Source organism: Oncorhynchus nerka, linkage group LG28 (genome assembly GCF_034236695.1).
Source record: "Oncorhynchus nerka isolate Pitt River linkage group LG28, Oner_Uvic_2.0, whole genome shotgun sequence".
Lineage (NCBI taxonomy): Eukaryota > Metazoa > Chordata > Actinopteri > Salmoniformes > Salmonidae > Oncorhynchus > Oncorhynchus nerka.
In genome coordinates this window covers 32,026,326-32,050,961 of record NC_088423.1, presented here as the reverse complement: position 1 = coordinate 32,050,961, position 24,636 = coordinate 32,026,326, and the positions used below count along the sequence as shown (strand labels likewise).

The 24,636-nt window shown below is 40.8% G+C and overlaps 1 long non-coding RNA gene across 1 annotated transcript in view; it reads right to left on the bottom strand.

Annotated features, from left to right (window-relative positions):
* Window positions 1-17,835: 17,835 nt before the first annotated feature.
* Window positions 17,836-24,636, bottom strand: part of LOC115113150 (uncharacterized) — a 42,158-nt gene continuing 35,357 nt past the window's right edge. Inside the window, exon 3 of the long non-coding RNA XR_003861081.2 lies at window positions 17,836-19,477. This is a non-coding gene — a long non-coding RNA (uncharacterized LOC115113150). The remainder of the gene's footprint in view (window positions 19,478-24,636) is intronic.

The following is a 24,636-nucleotide window of genomic DNA, read 5'->3' as shown; positions in this document are numbered from 1 at the left end:
CTATTAAAGATTCGCATAAGATACTATTTGAATGGGTGCCTCTGGAATATCTGACATGTACATTGCATTCTAAAAGAGACCAGTTCTACAAAGTATGGGAACCTTATCTAAATTACCTAGAACCTGAGGTATCAGCTATTATGCTGCAAGGATTCTCTTAGAATGGCGGGGATCTATGTATTTCAGAACTACACTGTACGTTCCATGTGTGGAACCTAACTTCTTGGTTTAAACTGAGCTTTTTTGTTTAATTTCTGTTTGTAAGTTTATTTAAAATGTATGTATTGAGAGACACAATGATGGGGATGGGGTGAGAGAAGCACCAAGCGGGAAGAGGAAAATGGTGTATGTATGTATGTATGTATGTATGTATGTATGTATGTATGTATGTATGTGTGTGTGTGTGTGTGTGTGTTTGTGTGTGTGTATGTACTGTATGTATGTATGTATGTGTATATATATATGTATATGCATGTATATATGTATATATATATATATATACGTAGGTATGTGTAAGTGAGTGCTGTTTTTTTTTTTTGCTTTGTCTCTGTTGTTGTATCTCTTAATATGGGTGAAAATGATGAAATTCCAATAAAAAATACTTACACATATAAAAAAAAAAGTCCACTACAATAAATGCTCACTGGTACCCTAGTTTATAGAAAGACCCTGTTAGGGGTCTTGCAAAGCATGTAAGCATTTTAAACAAGTTATATTAATCTTACTATTCACAATAATCCTATTATTGTGTGCATGTAACCGTGCATAAGTAACCAGTTCTGTATCCATTACACTCAACAAAAGCCTACAGTAAAATCAATGGTTTTTGGTGGCACAATGAATTTCACAGGTTTGGATCCATTTTGTGTTCAGTTGTGTAAAATTCAGATGAGTACGACCCACTGCAACCACATCCTGTGTTCAAGAGCTCCGTGACACTTAAAACTACAGAGTATTTAATTATACAGTAAATGTAGTAGAACAAATAACAGCTCAACAGAGAGAACACACCAAAATATAATTTAATTTCTATTTTATACTATGTATGTACCACTAGCGTCATGCGGTAATGATAGGTTGTGACTGAACAAACAGATTGTGATTCTCAGTGATTCACTATGAGTGGTTACCCTGTCAGTATTCCCCTCGTGCTATGTTTCACCAGACCTTGAATCACTGCCAGAGAAACAAGTACTGAAACATTGGTAATCTGCATAGAGTGCACAAAGGGTTTGTTTAAACCTACGATTATAACATCTGTGGTTATTGCATTAATTTACACCACAGGTTTTGGAATCGAAGTGCATCTTCAAAACAAATACATCAAATGTACTTACCTTAGGCAACTAAATCCTCCTGAACTTTTGACCTAAGGTGAACCGAACTGAACCAAACCTTACAACAAACAAAGTGCAAAAGCAGGATGTTCATGTAACCTTTACAGACTTTTCCAGAGCATTTGACACTAGACCATGGCTAGCTCCTACTCAGTCTAGCAGAGCATGAGGTGTCCCAGACACAATGGTTTACTATCAAGAGCATGAGGTGTCCCGCTCACAATGGTTTACTATCAAGAACATGAAGTGTCCCACTCACAATGGTTTACTATCAAGAGCACGAGGTGTCCCACTCACAATGGTTTACTATCAAGAGCATGAGGTGTCCCGCTCACAATGGTTTACTATCAAGAGCATGAGGTGTCCCGCTCACAATGGTTTACTATCAAGAGCATGAGGTGTCCCGCTCACAATGGCTTACTATCAAGAGCGACCTAGAAAACCGCATGTGAAGGGTGAGGAGGAAAACATGCCTTTCTAACCCACAGCCAGTCCCAGCTGGAGTTCCCCAGGGTTGAGTGCTCTCTCCCCTACTGTTTCTGCTATGCACGAACACCCTAGACTCCAGCCTCCTAAGGCAGCATCCACCCTGTTATGTACGCTGATGACCTCACATTCACAGAGTTGTGCCATGGCAAGCTACCTGGCCAAACACAAGCAGCAGTCAATGCAGTGACAATACCTACTTAAATGTGTTTGAGTGCCTTCTTGTATTTCATTTTTCTTATATTTTCATCAAATGTTTATTCATTGAGCTTTTTATGTTTGTATTACTCTTTTATTCGCTTACTTACTTTTCAGATTGTTGTTGCATTGTCGAGAGGTGAAACTGCAAGTAAGCATTTCATTGCACTGTTTACCCAATGTATGTCATGTGTATATGACGAATAAACAAACTTGAACTTGTGTGGAAAAACCAACTGCCTGTAAATGAAAGAAAAGAAAACCAAGGATATGGTCATCTGCTTCAGGTCTACTGACAAGGCCTTTCCAGCATCGGCTGCTGTAAACACCCATCCAGTTGAGCACGTGGAGTCTTTCAGTCGACTGGGTATAATGGTGTCAGCTGGCTTGACCTGGGATGAACACATCAGGTACATTCTAAAAGAGGTTCAACCCAGGATCTACTACTTACAGTTGAAGTCAGAAGTTTACATACACCTTAGCCAAATACGTTTAAACTCAGTTTTTCACAATTACTGACATTTAATCATAGTAAAAATTCCCTGTCTTAGGTCAGTTAGGATCACCACTTTATTTTAAGAATGTGAAATGTCAGAATAATAGTAGAGAGAGTGATTTGTTTCAGCTTTTATTTCTTTCATCACATTCCCAGTGGGTCAGAAGTTTACATACATTCAATTAGTATTTGGTAGCAATGGCTTTAAATTGTTTAACTTGGGTCAAACGTTTTGGGTAGCCTTCCACAAGCTTCCCACAATAAGTTGGGTGAATTTTGGCCCATTCCTCCTGACAGAGCTGGTGTAACTGAGTCAGGTTTGTAGGCCTCCTTGCTTGCACACGCTTTTTCAGTTCTGCCCACAAACTTCATTCAAGAAGTTAAATCTTGGTTGCAAATGGGTCTTCCAAATGGACAATGACCCCAAGCATACTCCCAAAGTTGTTACAAAATGGCTTAAGGACAACAAAGTCAAGCTATTGGAGTGGCCAACACAAAGCCCTGACCTCAATCCTATAGAAAATGTGTGGGCAGAACTGAAAAAGATCCCAGAAATGTTCCATATGCAAAAAAAGCTTATTTCTCACAAATTTTGTGCACACATTTGTTTACATGCCTGTTAGTGAGTATTTCTCCTTTGCCAAAATAATCCATCCACCTGACAGGTGTAGCATATCAAGAAGCTGATTAAACAGCATGATTATTACACAGGTGGACCTTGTGCTGTGGACAATAAAAGGCCACTCGTAAAATGTGCAGTTTTGTCACACAACACAATTCCACAGATGTCATAAGTTGTGAGGGAGAGTTCAACTGGCATGCTGACTGTAGGAATGTCCCCCAGAGCTGTTGCCAGAAAATGTAATGTTAATTTTTCTACCAAAGCCGCCTCCAACATTGTTTTAGAAAATGTAGCAGTACGTCCAACCAGCCTCACAACCGCAGACCACGTATATGGGGTGGTGTGGGCGAGCAATCTGCTGATGTCAACGTTGTGAACAAAGTACCCCATGTGGTGGTGGGGTTATGCTATGGGAAAGCATAAGCTACAGACAACGAACACAATTGCATTTTATCTATGGCAAATTGAATGCTCAGAGATACCCTGACGAGATTCATGTTTCAGCATGATAATGCACGGCCCCATGTCGCAAGGCTCTGTACACAATTCCTGGAAGATGAAAATGTTCCAGTTCTTTCATGGTATGCATACTCACCAGACATGTCACCCACTGAGCATGTTTGGGATGTTCTGGATTGACGTGTACGACAGCATGTTTCAGTTCCCGACAATATCCAGCAACTTCCTAAAGCCATTGAAGAGGAGTTGGACAACATTCCACAGGCCACAATCAACAGCCAACTCTATGCAAACGAGAGGTGTCGCGCTGCACGAGGTCACACCAGATACCGACTGGATTTCTAGTCCACGCCTCTACCTTTTTTTAAGGTATCTGTAATGTGAAATCTATAGACTAGGGCCTTTTCCTTATTTGAACTGTAACTCTGTAAAATCTTATAAATTGTTGCATGTTGAGTTTATATTTTTGTTCAGTATATATTGTATGACATTGTATTTTATGTATGTTTCTGCATATTTTTTACTTTATTTAACTAGGCAAGTCAATTAAGAACAAATTCTTATTTACAATGACAGCCTAGGAACAGGGGGTTAACTGCCTTGTTCAGAGGCAGAACAACATATTTTACCTTGTCAGCTCAGGGATTCAATCTAGCAACCTTTTGGTTACTGGCCCAACACTCTAACCACTAGGCTACCTGCTACTACCATATGTACCAAGATCTTCAAATAAACCTAAACCTAAACCATGGAGATGTGGAATGGGCTGTATTTAACACACTGTGACAATCACCCGACAAAAACTGTAAAGGGACAGACACCTCAGGCTGTGAGTGTCAGTGACTCAGGTTGAAGAATCCCCATGTCCCAGAAGATGAGGAAGAGAAACCATGGGCTTCTGGTAATACTGAACTAGAACAAATACTTACATGCTCCCTGCTCTTTTATTGCCTTGCCCTTTTCTCTGATAGCAGCTGTTTCCAGGAAAGGGGCTTTGGCACGACTCTGAGCCCTTCAGAGTGTGACCAAGGAGGACAACCACATCTGGAGGGTCATGGAAACTGTGTGTCACGTTGTGAGAGATGACAAATAAATACTGTCTGGTCTGGTCTGCATATCGAGGTTGCTGAGCTGCTGGTCTGTTGAGTATTTTGGAATTATGTTTAAAAGACACAGGTCACTGAGGGCATAATTGTGCAAGTCCCAAAACAGCAGAGGTGGGTTGAATTAAAAAATAAAGCTTTTTGGTCCCATTTTAATTAGATAGTCCCCTACAGATTGTCAATAGATGCATACTATCAACAAACCTTCAACAAAAATGAAACAGCTTGCCCTAGGGTTAGGATTAGGGTTAGAGTTAAGGTTAGAGTTATGATAATGATCAATATTTTTAGTTTAATGGTTTAAGTTGAACGGTTTTATTTAGGCAACTGCAGAAACCAGAATGCATTTTCAGTCCTTATTTAGTCTGAGTGGCGCAGCGGTCTAAGACACTGCATCAGGAGGAGACACCCTGGACCCAAACTGTTACAGACCTATATCCATCCTGCCCTGCCTATCTAAGGTCTTCGAAGGCCAAGTTAACAAACAGATCACCGACCATCTCGAATCCCACCGTACCTTCTCCACTGTGCAATCCGGTTTCCGAGCCGGTGCACCTCAGCCACGCTCAAGGTACTATACAATATCATAACCGCCATCGATAAAAGACAGTACTGTGCAGCCGTCTTCATTAACCTGGCCAAGGCTTTCGACTCTGTCAATCACCATATTCTTATCGGCAGACTCAGTAGCCTCGGTTTTTCTAATGACTGCCTTGCCTGGTTCACCAACTACTTTGCAGACAGAGTTCAGCGTGTCAAATCGGAGGGCATGTTGTCCGGTCCTCTGGCAGTCTCTATGGGGGTGCCACAGGGTTCAATTCTCGGGCCGCCTCTTTTCTCTGTATATATCAATGATGTTACTCTTGCTGCGGGCGATTCCCTGATCCACCTCTACGCAGACGACACCATTCTGTATACTTCTGGCCCTTCCTTGGACACTGTGCTATCTAACCTCCAAACGAGCTTCAATGCCATACAACACACCTTCCGTGGCTTCCAACTGCTCTTAAACGCTAGTAAAACCAAATGCATGCTTATCAACCGTTCGCTGCCTGCACCCGCACGCCCGACTAGCATCACCACCCTGGATGGTTCCGACCTAGAATATGTGGACATCTATAAGTACCTAGGTGTCTGGCTAGACTGTAAACTCTCCTTCCAGACTCATATCAAACATCTCCAATCTAAAATCAAATCTAGAGTCGGCTTTCTATTTCGCAACAAAGCTTCCTTCACTCACGCCGCCAAACTTACCCTAGTAAAACTGACTATCCTACCGATCCTCGACTTGGCAATGTCATCTACAAAATAGCTTCCAATACTCTTCTCAGCAAACTGGATGCAGTTTATCACAGTGCCATCCATTTTGTTACTAAAGCACCTTATACCACCCACCACTGCGACCTGTATGCTCTAGTCGGCTGGCCCTCGCTACATATTCGTCGCCAGACCCACTGGCTCCAGGTCATCTACAAGTCCATGCTAGGTAAAGCTCCGCCTTATCTCAGTTCACTGGTCATGATGGCAACACCCACCCATAGCACGCGCTCCAGCAGGTGTATCTCACTGATCATCCCTAAAGCCAAATCCTCATTTGGCCGCCTTTCCTTCCAGTTCTCTGCTGCCTGTGACTGGAACGAATTGCAAAAATTGCTGAAGTTGGAGACTTTTATCTCCCTCACCAACTTTAAACATCTGCTATCTGAGCAGCTAACTGATCACTGCAGCTGTACATAGTCCATCGGTAAATAGCCCACCCAATATTCTATGCCTTTGCTATGCACTTCTCAGTAGTTGATATTCAGACTTACTTTATTCAGTTGCATAACGGATTTTGTAAGGCGTGGTTCCTTTGCGCATGCTGAATCCATTTAATTGAACTGCTGAAAACCCTCCCACTTGCTGGCCAACAGATTTTCTCCTGGAGTTTTCATTCAATAGGGGTTTCAGTACATTTATCTAAAGCCAACCCTATACATTTTGTATACCTTTAATTTGAATTTTCTTTACAGACTAACTAGAATATATGGAGAGAACAGTTCAGAATATTAGTGATCAATAAAAAAACATGTAAATACACGCATATTCGTCTCCTTTTCAGCACCAATTGGTAGATTAGATCTATATTATTTAGGGTTAGGAAAGTATTTGTTAATAAAACATAAAAAACGAGTTTGGAGAGCCTTTACATATAAAAATACAGTGCCTTCAGAAGGTTTCCCTCCCCTTTACTTTTTTCACATTTTGTTGTGTTCCAGTTTGAATTTAAAATGGATTTGAATGGATTTTTGGTCACTGGCCTACACACAATACTCTATAATGTCAAAGTGGAATTATGCTTTTCAATTTTTTTTCTAATTAATACAAAATTAGAAGCTGAAATGTCTTGTCAATAAATATTCACGTGGGTATGTCATCTGTAAATATAAATAAAATAGTTAAATTAAGAGCCTTGTAGGTTAAGCCACAGAAAAAGTCAGCAACCTTCCCACTAGCCATGATTGGCTGAGATAATGAGTGGGCTGGACATGCCGAGAGATGAGTTCGGATTGGTCTGCCATATAGAAGGCTTCTGTCTATTCGAGCTCGTCAGTCTGTGTTGGTAATCCTGTCGAACGCGGATTTAAAAAAAATGGATTGTGTAGTGGAGCTGCATAAGTGTTGCTCTGCACTTTCTGGAGGATCAAGTTGAAATCAGTGGAATCAGTGGAATTAGATTATGATAGCTAAAGAGAGTCTCTGTATTACATTTTCAAACTAAGGACAAGCGTGGTATGGCATTCCAGACAGGGAGATGCGTCCATCATGCATGATGATGAATCCAGGTAAGATAGTCTAGCGTTAGCTAGCTGCATTTTCAGATATTACACATTTCTAATTTTGACAAAGTTTTTTAATTTCAAGCTAAAGTGTAGCGTTAGCTGGCTTGCTCCCCAGCTGACGTTATTAGTTGTATCCTAGAGCCGTATTCATGCAGGGTAGTAATGACATGATTTGGCACTGTGTTCATTGTTGTTTAACTAGCTGGCTGGCTCGTTAGCTAATATTATGTTAGAGTTTCACACCCATTTTACTTGTTTGTGCACCTTGCCCCTCAACTTCTTGTTACATTTTATCACTAAACACTTATCTGACAGGATTCTTACAATGTGTCATCAATAGTTATTTTTTTCTGTCCAATTTATTTATTTATTTTATTTAACCATTATTTAACTAGGCAAGTCAGTTAAGAACCAATAATTATTTACAATGACAGCCTACACTGGCCAAACCTGGGCCAATTGTGTGCCACCCTTGTGGGACTCCCAATCATGGCCAGTTGTAATACAGCCTGGAATTGAACCAGGGTGTCTGTAGTAATGCCTCTTGCACTGAGATTTTATAAATTTTTATTTCACCTTTATTTAACCAAGTAGGCTAGTTGAGAACAAGTTCTCATTTACAACTGTGACCTGGCCAAGATAAAGCATAGCAGTGTGAACAGACAAAAACACAGAGTTACACATGGAGTAAACAATAAACAAGTCAATAACAGAGTAGAAACAAAAGAGTCTATATACATTGTGTGCAAAAGGCATGAGGAGGTAGGCAATAAATAGGCCATAGGAGTGAAAAATGACAATTTAGCAGATTAACACTGGAGTGATAAATGATCAGATGGGCATGTGCAGGTAGATATACTGGTGTGCAAAAGAGCAGAAAAGTACATAAATAAAAACAGTATGGGGATGAGGTAGGTACAGTGGGGCAAAAAAGTATTTAGTCAGCCACCAATTGTGCAAGTTCTCCCACTTAAAAAGATGAGAGAGGCCTGTAATTTTCATCATAGGTGCGCTTCAACTATGACAGAAAAAAATGAGGAAAGAAATCCAGAAAATCACATTGTAGGATTTTTAATGAATTTATTTGCAAATTATGGTGGAAAATAAGTATTTGGTCAATAACAAAAGTTTCTCAATACTTTGTTATATACCCTTTGTTGGCAATGACAGAGGTCAAACGTTTTCTGTAAGTCTTCACAAGGTTTTCACACACTGTTGCTGGTATTTTGGCCCATTCCTCCATGCAGATCTCCTCTAGAGCAGTGATGTTTTGGGGCTGTTGCTGGGCAACATGGACTTTCAACTCCCTCCAAAGATTTTCTATGGGGTTGAGATCTGGAGACTGGCTAGGCCACTCCAGGACCTTGAAATGCTTCTAACGAAGCCATTCCTTCGTTGCCCGGGCGGTGTGTTTGGGATCATTGTCATGCTGAAAGACCCAGCCACTTTCATCTTCAATGCCCTTGCTGATGGAAGGAGGTTTTCACTCAAAATCTCACGATACATGGCCCCATTCATTCTTTCCTTTACACGGATGAGTCGTCCTGGTCCCTTTGCAGAAAAACAGCCCCAAAGCATGATGTTTTCACCCCCATGCTTCACAGTAGGTATGGTGTTCTTTGGATGCAACTCAGCATTCTTTGTCCTCCAAACACGACGAGTTGAGTTTTTACCAAAAAGTTATATTTTGGTTTCATCTGACCATATGACATTCTCCCAATCTTCTTCTGGATCATCCAAATGCTCTCTAGCAAACTTCAGACGGGCCTGGACATGTACTGGCTTAAGCAGGGGGACACGTCTGGCACTGCAGGATTTGAGTCCCTGGCGGCATAGTGTGTTACTGATGGTAGGCTTTGTTACTTTGGTCCCAGCTCTCTTCAGGTCATTCACTAGGTCACCCCGTGTGGTTCTGGGATTTTTGCTCACTGTTCTTGTGACAGGTGTCTTTTATACTGATAACAAGTTCAAACAGGTGCCATTAATACAGGTAACGAGTGGAGGACAGAGGGGCCTCTTAAAGAAGAAGTTACAGGTCTGTGAGAGCCAGAAATCTTGCTTGTTTGTAGGTGACCAAATACTTATTTCCCACCATAATTTGCAAATAAATTCATTAAAAATCCTAATGTAATTTTCTTGATTTTTTTTCTAATTTTGTCTGTCATAGTTGAAGTGTACCTATGATGAAAATTACAGGCCTCTCTCATCTTTTTAAGTGGGAGAACTTGCACCATTGGTGGCTGACTAAATACTATTTTGCCCCACTGTACATTTCCTACGCTTGAATTGGCCCATAAAGGGGTCTACCCATAATATGCAAACTATATGACAGAGTGTAGCACAGTGTAGCAATGTTGTTTTTCTTTACAAAAGTTGCTGCTCCTTGTAGTGGGCTTCGACAGTCAACATACTCCCTACTCATACTCCGTACTCCCATGCCACATTAACATTTTAATGCGGCTTATTGTCCCTTCCGTAGATGTGGGGGCAGTGCTGTGTAGGCGATGAAGCTTGCTTTGTTTCTTGATCTGATCTATAGTCTATATGCTATGCATCAAAGTAGCTAATTTTGCATTGATGAACACATGTAATCTCAGCTACTGTTCAAACAATAAACCAACATTGTAGCCATATTAGAATCCCCCCTCCCACAAAAGTATCTTGTTTAGAAATCATAACCAGTGATTCAAGGCTACTGGTAAAATCAGCTGCGAGATATGTTATTTTCCAAGCATCATATCAAACTGGGATAACGTTGTAGGTTACAATGGCAAGTATATAAATATTTGCCAGAGCATATTATTTCATTTTAAATCAGATTATTTCACATGGCGATGTGGGCAACTAATCAACTTCAAAATCACTTCAACTTCAAGATTGCTGTCTTGGTTGAGCATGCCCTTTCAAAAAAGTCCTGGAGGAATCCTGCACGAATTCAACCTTTTGTGAAGGAATTGTGCAGGTGTCCGGCAGGAATCCTGTAGGCTTGACAAAATCCTGCAGGAAAAGTCCCTGATGCTGTTGAAAAGTCTGCACAACATGACAATTCCTGCAAGTTTTGGTCCTGCAAGAATTGTCATGTTTGTGCAGGATTTTCAACATTTCTGCAGGACAAGTCATTCATGCAATGGCATTGTAGTAACCTTAAGAGCTCTCGTTAGGGCCCCTAACCTCACCATTCTCCTCTGCTAAAGCTGTTGATATGTCCAAATAAAATAAAATAAAATTTTATTTGTCACATGCGCTGAATACAACAGGTTACAACAGGTTTCACCTTACAGTGAAATGCTTACTTGCTTACTTACTTGCGTGCTTACTTACAAGTGTTAAGTAAAAAATAGATAAGTAAAAAAAAAAAAGTAAGAAGTAATTAAAGAGCAGCAGTAAAATAACAATAGCGAGGCTATATACAGGGGGTACAGGTACGGAGTCAATGTGCGGGGGCACCGGTTAGTCGAGGTAATTGATGTAATATGTACATGTAGGTAGAGTTAAAATGACTGTGCATATGTTATAAACAGAGTGTAGGAGCAGCATAAAAAAGGGGATCAATGCAAATTGTCTGGGTGGCCATTTGATTAGATGTTCAGGAGTCTTATGGCTTGGGGGTAGAAGTTGTTGAGAAGCCTTTTTGTCCTAGACTTGGCGGTCCGGTACCGCTTGCCATGCTGTAGCTGAGAGAACAGTCTATGACTTGGGTGGCTGGAGTCTTTGACAATTTTTAGGGCCTTCCTCTGACACCACCTGATATAGAGGTCCTGGATGGCAGGAAGCTTGGCCCCAGTGATGTGCTGGGCCGTACGCACTACCCTCTGTAGGGCCTTGCGGTTGGAGGCTGAGCAGTTGCCATACCAGGAAGTGATGCAAACAGTTGGGATGCTCTCGATGGTGCAGCTTTCTTATTGAGGATCTGAGGACCATTGACAAATCTTTTTTAGTCTCTTTAGGGGGAATAGGCTTTGTCGTGCCCTCTTCGCAACTGTCTTGGTGTGTTTGGACCATGATAGTTTGTTGGTGATGTGGACACCAAGGAACTTGAAGCTCTCAACCTGCTCCACTACAGCACCTTTGATGAGAATGGGGGCATGCTCAGTCCTAATTTTCCTGTAGTCCACAATCATCTCCTTTGTCTTGATCATGTTGAGGGAGAGGTTGTTGTCCTGGCACCACACGACCAGGTCTCTAACCTCCTCCCTATAGGCCTGGCCATGCAGTCATTATTGAACAGGGAGTACAGGAGGGGACTGAGCATGCACCCCTGAGGGGCCCCCCATGTTGAGGATCAGCGTGGCGGATGTGCTGTTATCCACCCTTTACTACCTGGGGGGCGGCCCGTCAGGAAGTCCAGGATCCAGTTGCAGAGGGAGGTGTTTAGTCCCAGGATGCAAGGTTAGGGATGAGCTTTGAGGGCACTGTAGTATTGAACGCTGAGCTGTAGTCAATGAATAGCATTCTCACATAGGTATTATTTTTGTCCTGTTGGGAAAGGGCAGTGTGGAGTGCAATAGGTATTGCATCATCTGTGGATCTGTTTGGGCGGTATGCAAATTGGAGTGGGTCTAGGGTTTCTGGGATAATGGTGTTGATGTGAGCAATGACCCGCCTTTCAATGCACTTCATGGCTACAGATGTGAGTGCTACAGGTCGGTAGTAATTTAGGCAGGTTACCTTAGGGCACAGGGACTATGGTGGTCTGCTTGAAACATGTTGGTATTACAGACTCAGTCAGGGACCAACTTCCCAGTTGGTTAGGGCATGCTCGGAGTACACGTCCTGGTAATCTGGCCCTGCGGCCTTGTGAATGTTGACCTGTTTAAAGGTCTTTCTCTCATCAGCTACGGTAAGCATGATCACACAGTCGTCCGGAACAGCTGATGCTCTCATTCATGTTTCAGAGTTACTTGTCTCAAAGCGAGTATAGAACATATTCCAGTCTATGTTAGCAAAACGGGCCTGTAGCTTAGCATCTGCTTCATCTGACCACTTTTTCATTGACCGAGTCACTGGTGCTTCCTGCTTTAGTTTTTTCTTGTAAGCAAGAATCAGGAGGATAGAATTATGGTCAGATTTGCCAAATGGAGGGAGAGGGAAAGCTTTGTGAGAGCTCTGTGTGTGGAGTAAAGGTGGTCTAGAGTTTTTTCCCTCAGGTTGCACATTTAACATGCTGGTAGAAATTAGGTAAAACAATAAGTTTCCCTGCATTAAAGTCCCCGGCCACTAGGAGTGCCACCTCTGGATGAACGTTTTCCTGTTTGCTTATGGCCGTATACAGCTCATTGAGTGCGGTCTTAGTGCCAGCATCGGTTTGTGGTGGTAAATAGACAGCTACGAAGAATATAGATGAAAACTCTCTTGGTAAATAGTGTGGTCTACAGCTTATCATGAGATACTCTAACTCAGGCAAAGAAAACCTCAAGACTTCCTTAGATTTCGTGCACCAGCTGTTGTTTACAAATATACACAGACCACCACCCCTTGTCTTACCAGAGGCATCTGTTCTATCCTGCCAAAAAAGTGTAAAATCCGCCAGCTGTATGTTATTCATGTCGTTGTTCAGCCATGAGTCGGTGAAACATAAGACATTACGGTTTTTAATGTCCCGTTGGTAGGATATACGTGCTCGTAGCTCATCTATTTTTTTATCCAATGATTGTACATTGGCTAATGGGACCGATGGTAAAGGCAGATGTCCCACCGCTGTCAGATCCTTACAGCCTTACACCTCTAACCACAGAAAGCCTCTCCTGCCCCAAGGCTCTAAGTCATCAGTCTTACAGTCCTCAGTACTTTGCTGAGATATTAGTCATTAAACATGGTGCCTCACTCTCTCAACACACATCCCTCCCATCAGGGAGCTCTCACATGAACATCCTGCTTCAAATAAACTGACTAATGTCTAGTTTGGGATTTGAATGCTTTGCATTGATACGATGAATGTTTCAGCTTGTTTGACAAAGACATTTGGAATTTATTCTCATTCATCTTCCAATTCAGCACCTTATCTGATATCCTTGTATTGTATTTGTTTCCCATTGGAAAGTCTCTCAGAACACTATGCTTTTGTCATTGTGAGTTATTCTTGCTGTGGTGAGTCATCTTACCTGTCAGTCTTCTCACCTGTGATTGGCTGGGCTATTTCAATGCAGGTATATAATGAGAGTTGGTCAGATCCTGTGATAGTTAGTTTCTGTAGCTGAGCTCAGGGATGAAAGTCTACCATCTCAATCTCATATATCTGCTTTCTGTTTTCTTATAAATTCAAACATATTTATGATATGAAATAGGCCTTCTGTAATATTTCATTTAGTCTGCTTTGCTGAATCTGTATTTTAAAAATAATTCATTGTTAATTTCCTAATACAAGACTTTATTTGTTAAATGAGTGTATTTTGTTACATGACTCTGCATTTTTCCCTGTGAGTGCACAATCAAAATGACAGCCATCTGAACAGGAAAGAGTCCTCCCATAAGTCAACAGGCCCTGTCACTGAAACTAGTTGACTGAGGTTGTGTGCCTCCTCTCCTCTCAGCAACACAGAGCTTCTCCTTTTAACCAGAGACAACACGTAACTAACCTTTCATATGCTGTTTGAAGAATATTAGACTGTTCTAAGAATTCTTGAATTAGATATGTCCGATTTGTCTGTGCATCTAATTCAAAGTGCCATGATTGTAGTACAAATGCTCCTGTGGATGGTGCAATGGTGTAATTAATGGACTGTAATCCATGCAAACAGCAATGTCATACTGGTGGACATTTAAAGTTCCAGTGGTTATAAACTTCTGCTTTTTTGTTTCATTTTAGGATTACAATACACTGCTTATTTTTAAATCCAATGAGAGTGAGAATCTACTTAGATTCCATCAACTCTTCCTTGTATTCTAACAAAGTCACAAAGTGAAAGAGTTGGTGTGGTGTTGGTTGACTGGTAATGAGGGATCGTGCTGTCTTCCATGCTGGGGTAAGAGACAGACAGCCAGGAGCTCCACTCTGCTATCTTCTATCTGCTCTCACCACCATGTCTTCCAACAGCCGAGGAGCACTTTGGCAAAACAAAAGAGTCTAGTCAGCATCTCATCCCCCCAGTTACCCGCACCTTGAATCTGACTATCACAACCCAGTCCTGACAACCCAACCCTGTTCAAAGTCACATCCCTGAAATGAGACTAGACTATCTAACAATTTATCCAAACAAGGGAACCACTGCCAGAGTTCTTATCAAGTTGAACTCCCCAGACACCTGTATGAGACTATGTTCTCCTGACACTCAGCATGGTTCAAATCTGATTTCTAATCAGTGTTTGATCCGAAGTTCAATGTTAAAGCCTCTTTGTTATATACCTCACTGGCAAAGCACTTGTTGTCAAGCAAAAGTAATCAGTGGGCAACATGTGTTACCACCCAGAGTTCTAATGGTGGACTAATGATGAGTTAGCGGTTGTGGGGAAGAGGTCATGGCTGCGTTCACTGCTATGGAGTTGTCCTAGGCGAGCAGGAACCAAACAGTTTTGAACAGACTAATATGATCACATTGGGAATATAGTATTTATTGCAGGGTTATAATCTTGGGGTCCGTGAAGGATCATCGATGTATTGGGATATATAAAGGATATGTCATCAGTTGTCAAACAGTTCTGTTAGCATCTCCTTTTTATTTCAGTTCCTGACAATTCCACCTTAAGTTCTCATTTTGTATCGCACAAAAAAATTATACTTGTTAAAGAGAAGCCTTAAAAAAAAACATGTGGTAGAAAATGCACATTTGGGGAGAGATTACAGTGTTAAGGGCCAGTGTTGGAGGGGTACAGGGGTGAAGGGGAGGTGTTGAAGTAACACTGAATTATGTACAAGAGGCTATGCTGCACTGGGTAATAGTGAGGCTAAACAGGCCTATGAGTGAATATAGACTACATTCTGTAACAGACTATTAGCAGGTTTCTACATAATAGGATGCCTGTTGATTAGGGTGTGGCGGACTGTGTCATAAGGTTATGATAAGTGGATGAATGAAGGGTCAGTGTGGTTAATGGGTGCTGACTGGAAGTAAATGAAGTAACTGGCTATACAGAACAAATGGTTCAATAAAGAACATTATAGCTGAGCAGCAATTGGCCCAGATAGCAACAAGGCTGTGTTTATATTGCTGGACAGAGCAGTAAACCGGGGGAGTGAGCTACCGACTGCTCAACATGTCTGGGCGTAACCCTGTCTGTACATTGTAGAGCTTGCACCCTGAGGCACTACTGAGCATGCTCACGAGTGTCAGACAGAAACTGTTCAGACACTCACTCTATCTGCCTGCCACTATAACTGTAGCTAGTTCGGACATGAAGGAACAAAAGGCAGACGGGCTGTCTCAGAGTGATGACCTGGGGATATAGTTAGTATTTCAGCCAGGAATATAGTAACAAATTAAACGGATACAAAAAACCACACAGGCACACAGAGTAAACACTCAGTAAAAGGCACACACAGTGAACACATACATACATGCTCACATAAATAAACAAGTTAAATGTGCTACTTCCCCATTGCAACTGTACCATGTGTACCTTCAGACTAGCGCCCCTGAGTGAGCCCAAGTAAGGCGACAATAACATTGGCAGAAAAGGAGCTAGTGTAACAGCCTGTGTCTCTGATTGCCATGAGTCACTTCAGCCTTTGTGTGGCGGCTTTCAGTGGCTTGTAAACAGATATTCATCCGACGGGCATCACGTGCGCCCTGCAGCTCCTGCAGGTCGGTGTGTGTCTCTCCAGACACATTCTACGCTCTGTTGATCTTGACACACTACTGTCGACAAGCATTCAACACAATAAAAGCCATTTTTTATTACATGTAATATTAGTTTGGGGATTTATACAAAAAGGTATATGATGCAAATGAATGTAGCTAAGCAAGCAGTTAACTGATAGAAGTTGGTAATTTGGTGAGTGTCCATTGCAAGGAAGGAGAGGGGCAAGGAGGGGTAGAAACTAAGCTGTACAGAAATCTCAGAGACATACAGTACATAACTATGGAAGTACCACAACTTCCTGCATTTTCGCTGAGTCACCAGAGTTGTTAGAGGGAACACAGACAGATGTAATCATGTAAAAAGAAAACGGTGTTATGCCAAAGATACATTGTCTTGACAACTAGCATTTTCTTCATCATCCTGACCATAAAGTATAATGAGAGTAACAAAAAAAGTCTCAAATTCTCTTGAATCCCCGATTATACGGCAACACTAATAACCTAATACCATATTCAAGAAACATGAGAAACATTAGTTTAATAAAAAGCTGTGTAGAAGCATCTCAATTGAATCAAAATTAACACGTACTGAATAAGGCAACAACACAGCATTTTATTGGGCAATTGTGCTTGTTCATCACCCTCTGTGACGTTATGTGGAGCCAGGTATATCCAGGGTATGTTCTGTCTGAAAGTTCACTGATTGATTAACATTCGGAGGCCTGACTAATGACAACACCCAAAATCCTACGTGATAATGTTGTATTGCCTTACCCGATAAACCAGTTTTGATTCAATTCTGGACTTTGGCCATAAACATTGAAACATGTCATGACACAAATTAGCCATAAAACAGTCCTAATAAGAATGAACTTGGGCTATAAAACATCAGTTATACCTGGTGATAGCTGTGAGTCTATTGTATAAGGCTGTCTTCAGGATCATATCATAGACAAACTGTATAGGAGTCGGGCATTACCAGGTGCCCGATAAGACACTCTACTCTGCTGTACTGGAGATAACCCATTTATAGCCTGGGATAGATAGATAACTGCTTACCCCGCATTATACTAGAGCCAGCTGTGGCTGTCCCTACCTCACCCAGTCACAAACTTGGACATGACCCAATCTCACCCCCTGGGGAACCCCTGTCCATGACCTCAACTACCCATGTCTACCACTGTCAGATTCACTTTTAACACCCTAATTCACCCTGAATCAGACAAACCCTTTTCATGACTTAAAGACACATTTTGTGACCACAGATAACCCCCGTTGCTGACCTTCATGACCTCAAACACCCCAGTGTGCAGCTTGTGACAGAAGATGACAGTATCTTCATTGGAAGAGTGTTTATTTTGAGTAATTTGAGTGGACATGGGATCACTAATCATTCTGTTTCAAAGACTTCAAAGGACTTCAGAACTGAGCTCAAAGTCAAGAGTGATTTAGACACCATTCATGAGGAAAATGTATTTGCCCTTTTGGCACTTCAGGGGGAATTTATGCTTCTTCCAATTATTTAAAACATGTATATTTGTCCATATAAAACAAAAAACTCAAGTCAGACAACGTCCTTAGTTTCAAATGATTTATTGTTGTTATGTCAAAGGTACAGAACCATTTTGAGACGTCAAGGACTAAACTTCAACAAATCGCCCTTAACAAGGAATCACAACTGCAATTAGGAAAAACCCAGCAGAGTTTAGCATGATCTTCTGTCTCCAGCTATTCCCCTCCCTCTCTTGACAAGTCATTAACAGGCAGCCTCGTAGTATTTGAGCCTCAGGCAATGCCTTTCAAAGACAAAAGTCTGCAAAGAGGCTCTCTTTTTAACACAAAAACAGCTTTAGAGCCATTTAACAGACCCATGTCATCACTTGGGAGATATGAGGTGCTTTGTCCAAAAACTCCCTCCTGCTTTAACAGTAGAGTAATTGTTTGCCAGGTGTTCTAGTGGGAGGAAATATAAACAGAATACAGCTAATTGACAGGGTCCCCAGAGTGTCAGGAAAGGACAAGTTATGAAGAGCCACATGACACGATCACACAGGGAATAACAAAAAAAACACCAACCTGTAAAAAATATAAGGCAATGTTTATGTGACCCCCTTTCAAACAGCCCCTTATTTATCACTTATTTGCAGGTATACCGCTATTATACCACAGGAGGTTGGTGGCACCTTAATTGGGGAGGACGGGCTTGTGGTAGTGGCAGAAGCGGAATTAGTGGAATGGTGTCAACAACATCAAACATGTGTTTGATGCCATTCCATTCGCTCCCTTCCAGCCATTATTATGAGCCGTCCTCCCCTCAGCAGCCTCCACTGTATTATACATATCAGTGGGTAACTGGCAAATTGGGAGGGTCGGGGGATGTTCTTAAACCATGGGGGCTGTTTTGTATTTCAAATTAGAGAGGTGTTAAACAATAGAAGTGTTGATGAATTTACTTACAAAAAAGCAGGGAACCATTCACACATAACCAATACCTGTATTTCGGTTACAGGGTCTGTCTTATTTTACTAGGCAAGTCAGGTAAGAACAAATTCCTATTTACAATGATGGCCTAGGAACAGTGGGTTAACTGCCATGTTCAGAGGCAGAACGACAGACTTTTACAACCTTTCGGTTACTGGCCCAACACTCTAACCACTAAACCACCTGCCACCCCATGACTAGGTCTTTAGGTGGATTTTAATTGACCATGTTTTTGTACACCCTACGCCTTTCAGATCTATAAAAAATCTGTCATGGTACATTTTGGGGATTTTGGTCTATGTATGGAAGGGATATATACAGTCCATCATATTACATATAGGATAAAGGCAATAGTACAGTAAATGAGGGAATACATTAAAAAAAAGTGTTTTAAAAATATAGAATTTAGGTATTTGATTTCAATGCTTTGGGGTCCTCTGAGTGGATTCTTTCAATCAAATATTTTTCTAAACCAAAATGCACTTGTCAATTAATGATATCATATCCTTGTGATACCCAGACATTATCTTTTTTTATAATGCCTGAAAAGTGAAATGTACATACAGTAATACATACTATAGTTCAAACTAAATTATTGGGTTCCCACCTGCCAAGGTACAGTATGAGACAGGCTGAGCCGGTGGGATCTAACTAAGAAGTCTTGCTTCTGTCTCAGTGTCCTCACAAGATCATTTCAAACAGGGTAGTTCATCTCACCTCAGTCTCATCCATCTCAATCTAAAGTGGAAGAGAGAAATAAGGGCAAATAAATAGATGATAGGCACATTGTATCCAGGGGCAGATAAATACTGTAAACAGAAAATCCAACCTGGATATCATTATCCTATAAAAAGGCCTTGTGTTGTTTATATGATGCAATAATATGATGTGTTATTATTCATGTGTAACATGTTTTGATCTAGCTTCACTCAAGTTGGTACTTAATCTCTACTTATACGATAACTATGTCCCACTCTCTACTTATAGAGCTATTACCAAACAACAATATTTATATAACTAAATCAATCCTTACATTTAGCAGAAAATAGTGCATATAATTCTCGTAGATTCTAAACAATATTATTTGCATTACACCATTGAAAAAAAAATCCCACGTTTATGTGTCATGTATTTTCATGATCTGTTACTGCTTCTGACTTGCTCATATACACCACAGGGTGTTATTGGTTGCTCCCAAGTACCACCTACTATCACCATGCTCTTATTAGCTATTGACAGAAAGTTGTCTGAAAACCCACATCCTCAGTCAACTATTGTAAACGCGTGTAAACAGAGACTTGAGCAAAACCTCAGATTAGACGGAAAGCACAACCTTTCATAAAATATAAAAAGAAGCTTAATCTAAATTTCTTATTTATCTTTTCAAATAAAATAATTGTATTCGTAGAAAGAGGAGGAAGGGAAGCGCTACTAAGGTACACACTAGTCAATTTTGGTAGATAGAAAGTGCTCTTTGGTAAAAGGGGTAAATTGATCATCAAAAAGAAAGGAGGACCAAGGCACTCTTCATATAATTGATTAAAATGCCTTTATTAGTATGGCATGTTCAATAGAAACAAAGTTTTTTTTAAATTGAAAAGCTGTTCAAAAGAGGACATTGTATTCCTTTTTTTTGTACTCCCTGATGAAGGCCATGTAGCCGAAATGCGTCGTTTAAAAAAAACTTTGTTTCTATTGAACATGCCATACTAATAAAGGCATTTTTAGAAAATAATTGTATTGCTGAACAGGACAATACATCCTTTCCATGGCAATTGGGTTTGTATTTTTGATTTAATGTCAGTTTTCTCACTGTATGGGAAAATATTTACAAAGGGAATACAAGCTATGATTTCAAGTAAAAAGAAAACACCTGGATTTCCATCCCAAAGAGAATCTCCTGTTGGTTTAAAATGTACTTGTGACTTTGTTTGAAACACTGGTCAGAGGAGCTGTGGTTGGGTGCTCTGGTTTTAACTGGACCGTGAGGGTTGACCGTGACTAAACAGATAAAAAGCAGAGGTTGTTGGTAGGAAGGCACGGTCTATGAGGATGAAACCTGAGATGGCTATTCACTGTGTCACAAACACTGGTGGGCCACCACACTCTGCTCAGAGACCTAAGACATTTTGGGTTTGTTTCAGTCATAGATTGGATTTCCCCCCCCCCTAATTTAGTAGATTGAGGACCAGTGAGTAGGAGTGTATTTAAATCATGTTCATGCAACCACATTTCAGTGGTCTGGATTGAAGTGTAATTTAGTTAAAACACAGGCTTATCTATGTCCGTGAAACCGCCCCTTCAAGTTTGAGGGAAATACACTACTGCTTTACATTTTAGATTAGCAGTTTTGCAACTCATGTGATCTATTCCTTACTGCGCTAATCTTATAGAGTAAAACACAGAAATACATGAGCATTCGTGTTGCTGTGTCCTGTGTTCATTACAAAGCATCCAGAAAGATGCTGCAGCACACAATAATAATGTCAAGTCCCACATAGACACGCTTAAAATGGCCGGCCCAAAGTGAAAAATAGCAACATTACTTAGTGTGTGTCATAGACAGAGAGTAGTCCCATTCACTGCCACGTAACCCCAACTGACGACAGGCTCTCCTACACAAGACACATTTATCAGGGCACCTAAACACATCGCAGGTGGACGTTATGATTAAAGAGGCCTTAAAAAGTCAACAATAAATGAAAAACCTCCATTTATAACCCAATGTGTCGCTATACACTGCAAAAATTAGAACACAGAGATTTAGAGTTTTAAACGTGTTTTCAGTGTGCTGTTTATCATCCTGCCATGGAAAGAGGGATTTGTATACTTTAAAATGGATGTTAGAGACATTTTCCACAACAAGAGCAGTCATTCATCATGACCACATTCCTCAGGACAGAGAAAGTGTCATGAATTATTTATTGTACAGACACTATATCACAAAGATTGATTAACGACTAGAGAGCTTTGTCGTCCAACTTGATACAATGCATCTTATAATTTAGCATGTTAGAGACCTACTTTTCACACTGATGTATTAACTGGTTCAGGATCGAAGGTGACGACAACATTTTCTGCACTGAATTAAGTCATTAGAACGGCTGCCTTTCACAGAAAAGCCCCTTTCAACAATATCCACTCCACACTGATTATTAAGGCATCTGCATGCTTCCCATGCTTCCGAAACAGTTCAGAACAGTTTGTGCATATATTCTGACGACATTTTGTGAAGATTTTGTTAGGTTTGGTCTTCGGCAAGGGTTTTTCCAGTTTGTGCACACAAACAAAATTCGAGGCAAGCCAAATTCAGTAGCCGAAGTCTACACCCCTTCGTTGATGATTGGTCAACAGTAGTGATTCTTCAATTAAGTGTTTGTTGTCATTCAAAGAGAGACAAATCATTTTCATGCAAAATGTTTCACTTGCAAAATTAGTTAATTGTAAAATTGCCCAACTAAGATCCCTTCGACAATTTTTTTTCGAAATGAATGACCGATTTCTTGAGTTATCTTACATTAATTTTGACTATTTTGAAGAAATGTATACTGGTGTATTCAAGTGAATGTCTTCTAAGGGAGTATGCAAGCATACTCGCTCAGTGCACCTATGTTCAGCTAGGCGCCAGCTGAACCAAAACATGTGGAAGGCTTTAACACAGGGGCCCCCCTGGGTTGTGTCCTCAACCCTCTACTGTACTCCCGGTCACCCACGACTACACCAACTCCATCATCAAGTTTGTTGACGACACCATGGTTGTAGGCCTGATAACCAACAACGACAAGTCAGCCTATAGGGAGGAGGTAAATTAACTGGCATTGTGGTGCCAGGACAATAACTTCTCCCTCAATGTCAGCTAAACAAAGAAGTTGATTGTTGACTTCATAAAGCAGAGGAGGGAACATGCCCCATTCCACATCAATGGGACTGCAGTAGAGAGAGTCAGCAGTTTTAAGTTCCTCAGCGTCCACATCATCAGGGTATTGTCATGGACCAGTAACACCACCACTCTTGTCAAAAGGGCACAAAAGCATCATGTGTGCCAAGGTGCTGAGAGTCATTGCAGGTGGTCAGTCCAGTTCAAGCGCTCAGCAGTCTGATGGCTTGTATATAGAAACTATCTTTGAGCCTGTTGGTATCAGACCTCATGCTCTGATACCGTCTGCCCGACGATAAGGGAGTGAACAGCTTATGGCTGTGGTGTGTGGGGTCCTTGATGATACTTCTGGCCTTCCCCAGGCACCGTTTTGAGAAGATGTCCTGGATGGGTGGAAGCACGGTTCCAGTGATGTACTGAGCCATCTTCACCAGAATGTCAAGAGTGTGCAAAGTTGCCATCAAGGCAATGGGTGGCTACTTTGAAGAATCTAAAATTATTTATTTTTTAACACTTTTTTGGTTTCTACATGATTCCATCTGTGTTATTTCATTTGTTTTGATGTATTATTCTGCAATGTAGAAAATTGTCAAAAATAAAGAAAAACTACTGAAGGAGAAGGTGTGTCCAAACTTTTGACTGGTACACACACACACACACACACACACACACACACACACACACACACACACACACACACACACACACGACAACTGCTGCTACCAGACTCTTATTATTATTGCTAAATACTGCACAATTTAAACACTTGCATCCCAATCTCCCTTTCACCAAAACATGTATAAATATTGGATTATAAATTGTGCCTTTCTGTATTATACTTATGCTACAATGTTGATTTCTATTCTACTGAGGCATTTACTTTATGTTTGTATTCTTATCTTTTATTATTTCTTATTGTTGTTGCATTGTCGAGAAGGAACCTGCAAGTGAGCATTGAGTTGGACGCCGTATACTATATATATCCCATACATACGACTAATAAAATGTGAAACTTCATAAAAATCGAGAGGAAAATATTCATATATAATATAAAATATGAATAACCTTAAAAATACATGATCAGATATTATCTAAATAAATAATGACTATACCACACAATTGATCCAATTTCTAAACACACGTTGTTGTATGAAAGACCAGCAAAGGGAGAGAGAGAGAGAAAGAGAGCAGATGGTAAAACAAAAGGTTTTAGGTGATTCACTCATCTTTTGTTTCGCTATCTTTGATCAAATGAAGAGAAACCCACCCACAACAATAAAAGCAAACCACACTTTGCAAGCTCCCTCTCTTCATCAAAAACACAGTGTTTTTATTTAAAGCATCCCCCATTACAACAAAAAAAGTGTGCATTATTTAAATTGTTCTAAGAACCACCAGTTAACCTTCCAGAAAAGATGCACCACATAAAAAGTGATTTGCATGCACTCACACACACTTGTCATAATAAGCCACGAAAAACAACCAGTTTAACAGCAGTGTTTAACTGCCTGAAATGCACATTTTCTCAGGTCGATTTCTGCCCAATGACCATTTTATGGCTTTGAAAGCAGTTACAGTACATTGACTAGGAACTGTTGTGACCCTGTTTCCAAAACAGGGTCACATATAGCACATATAGCAGATTCACTCTACAGTATAACAAGGTCACTAACAAGATCACTGGCTCATCTTTGAAGTGTACACTCTCTCTCTCTGTCTGGTTATTTAGTCTGACAGACAGATGTGGTCAGTGAGACAACGTATAGGAGCACAGCATTGACACCAGCACCCAGGCTAAGAGATCATGGCAGCCAGTACTTTGTTCACTCTGCTATGGATGACAGCTATTGATCATCCACGGCTACTTAATGGATAAGCTCCACTTAAGTGAATTAATCTCAAAGAGAAAGAGGGGAAAAACCCAGACATGCTTCCATCCATTATGTGGTTGGGATGGTTTGCGGGGTGATTAGTAAATGTCTCCTGTACATTGTCTGAACGACTCACACATGCGGCAGGC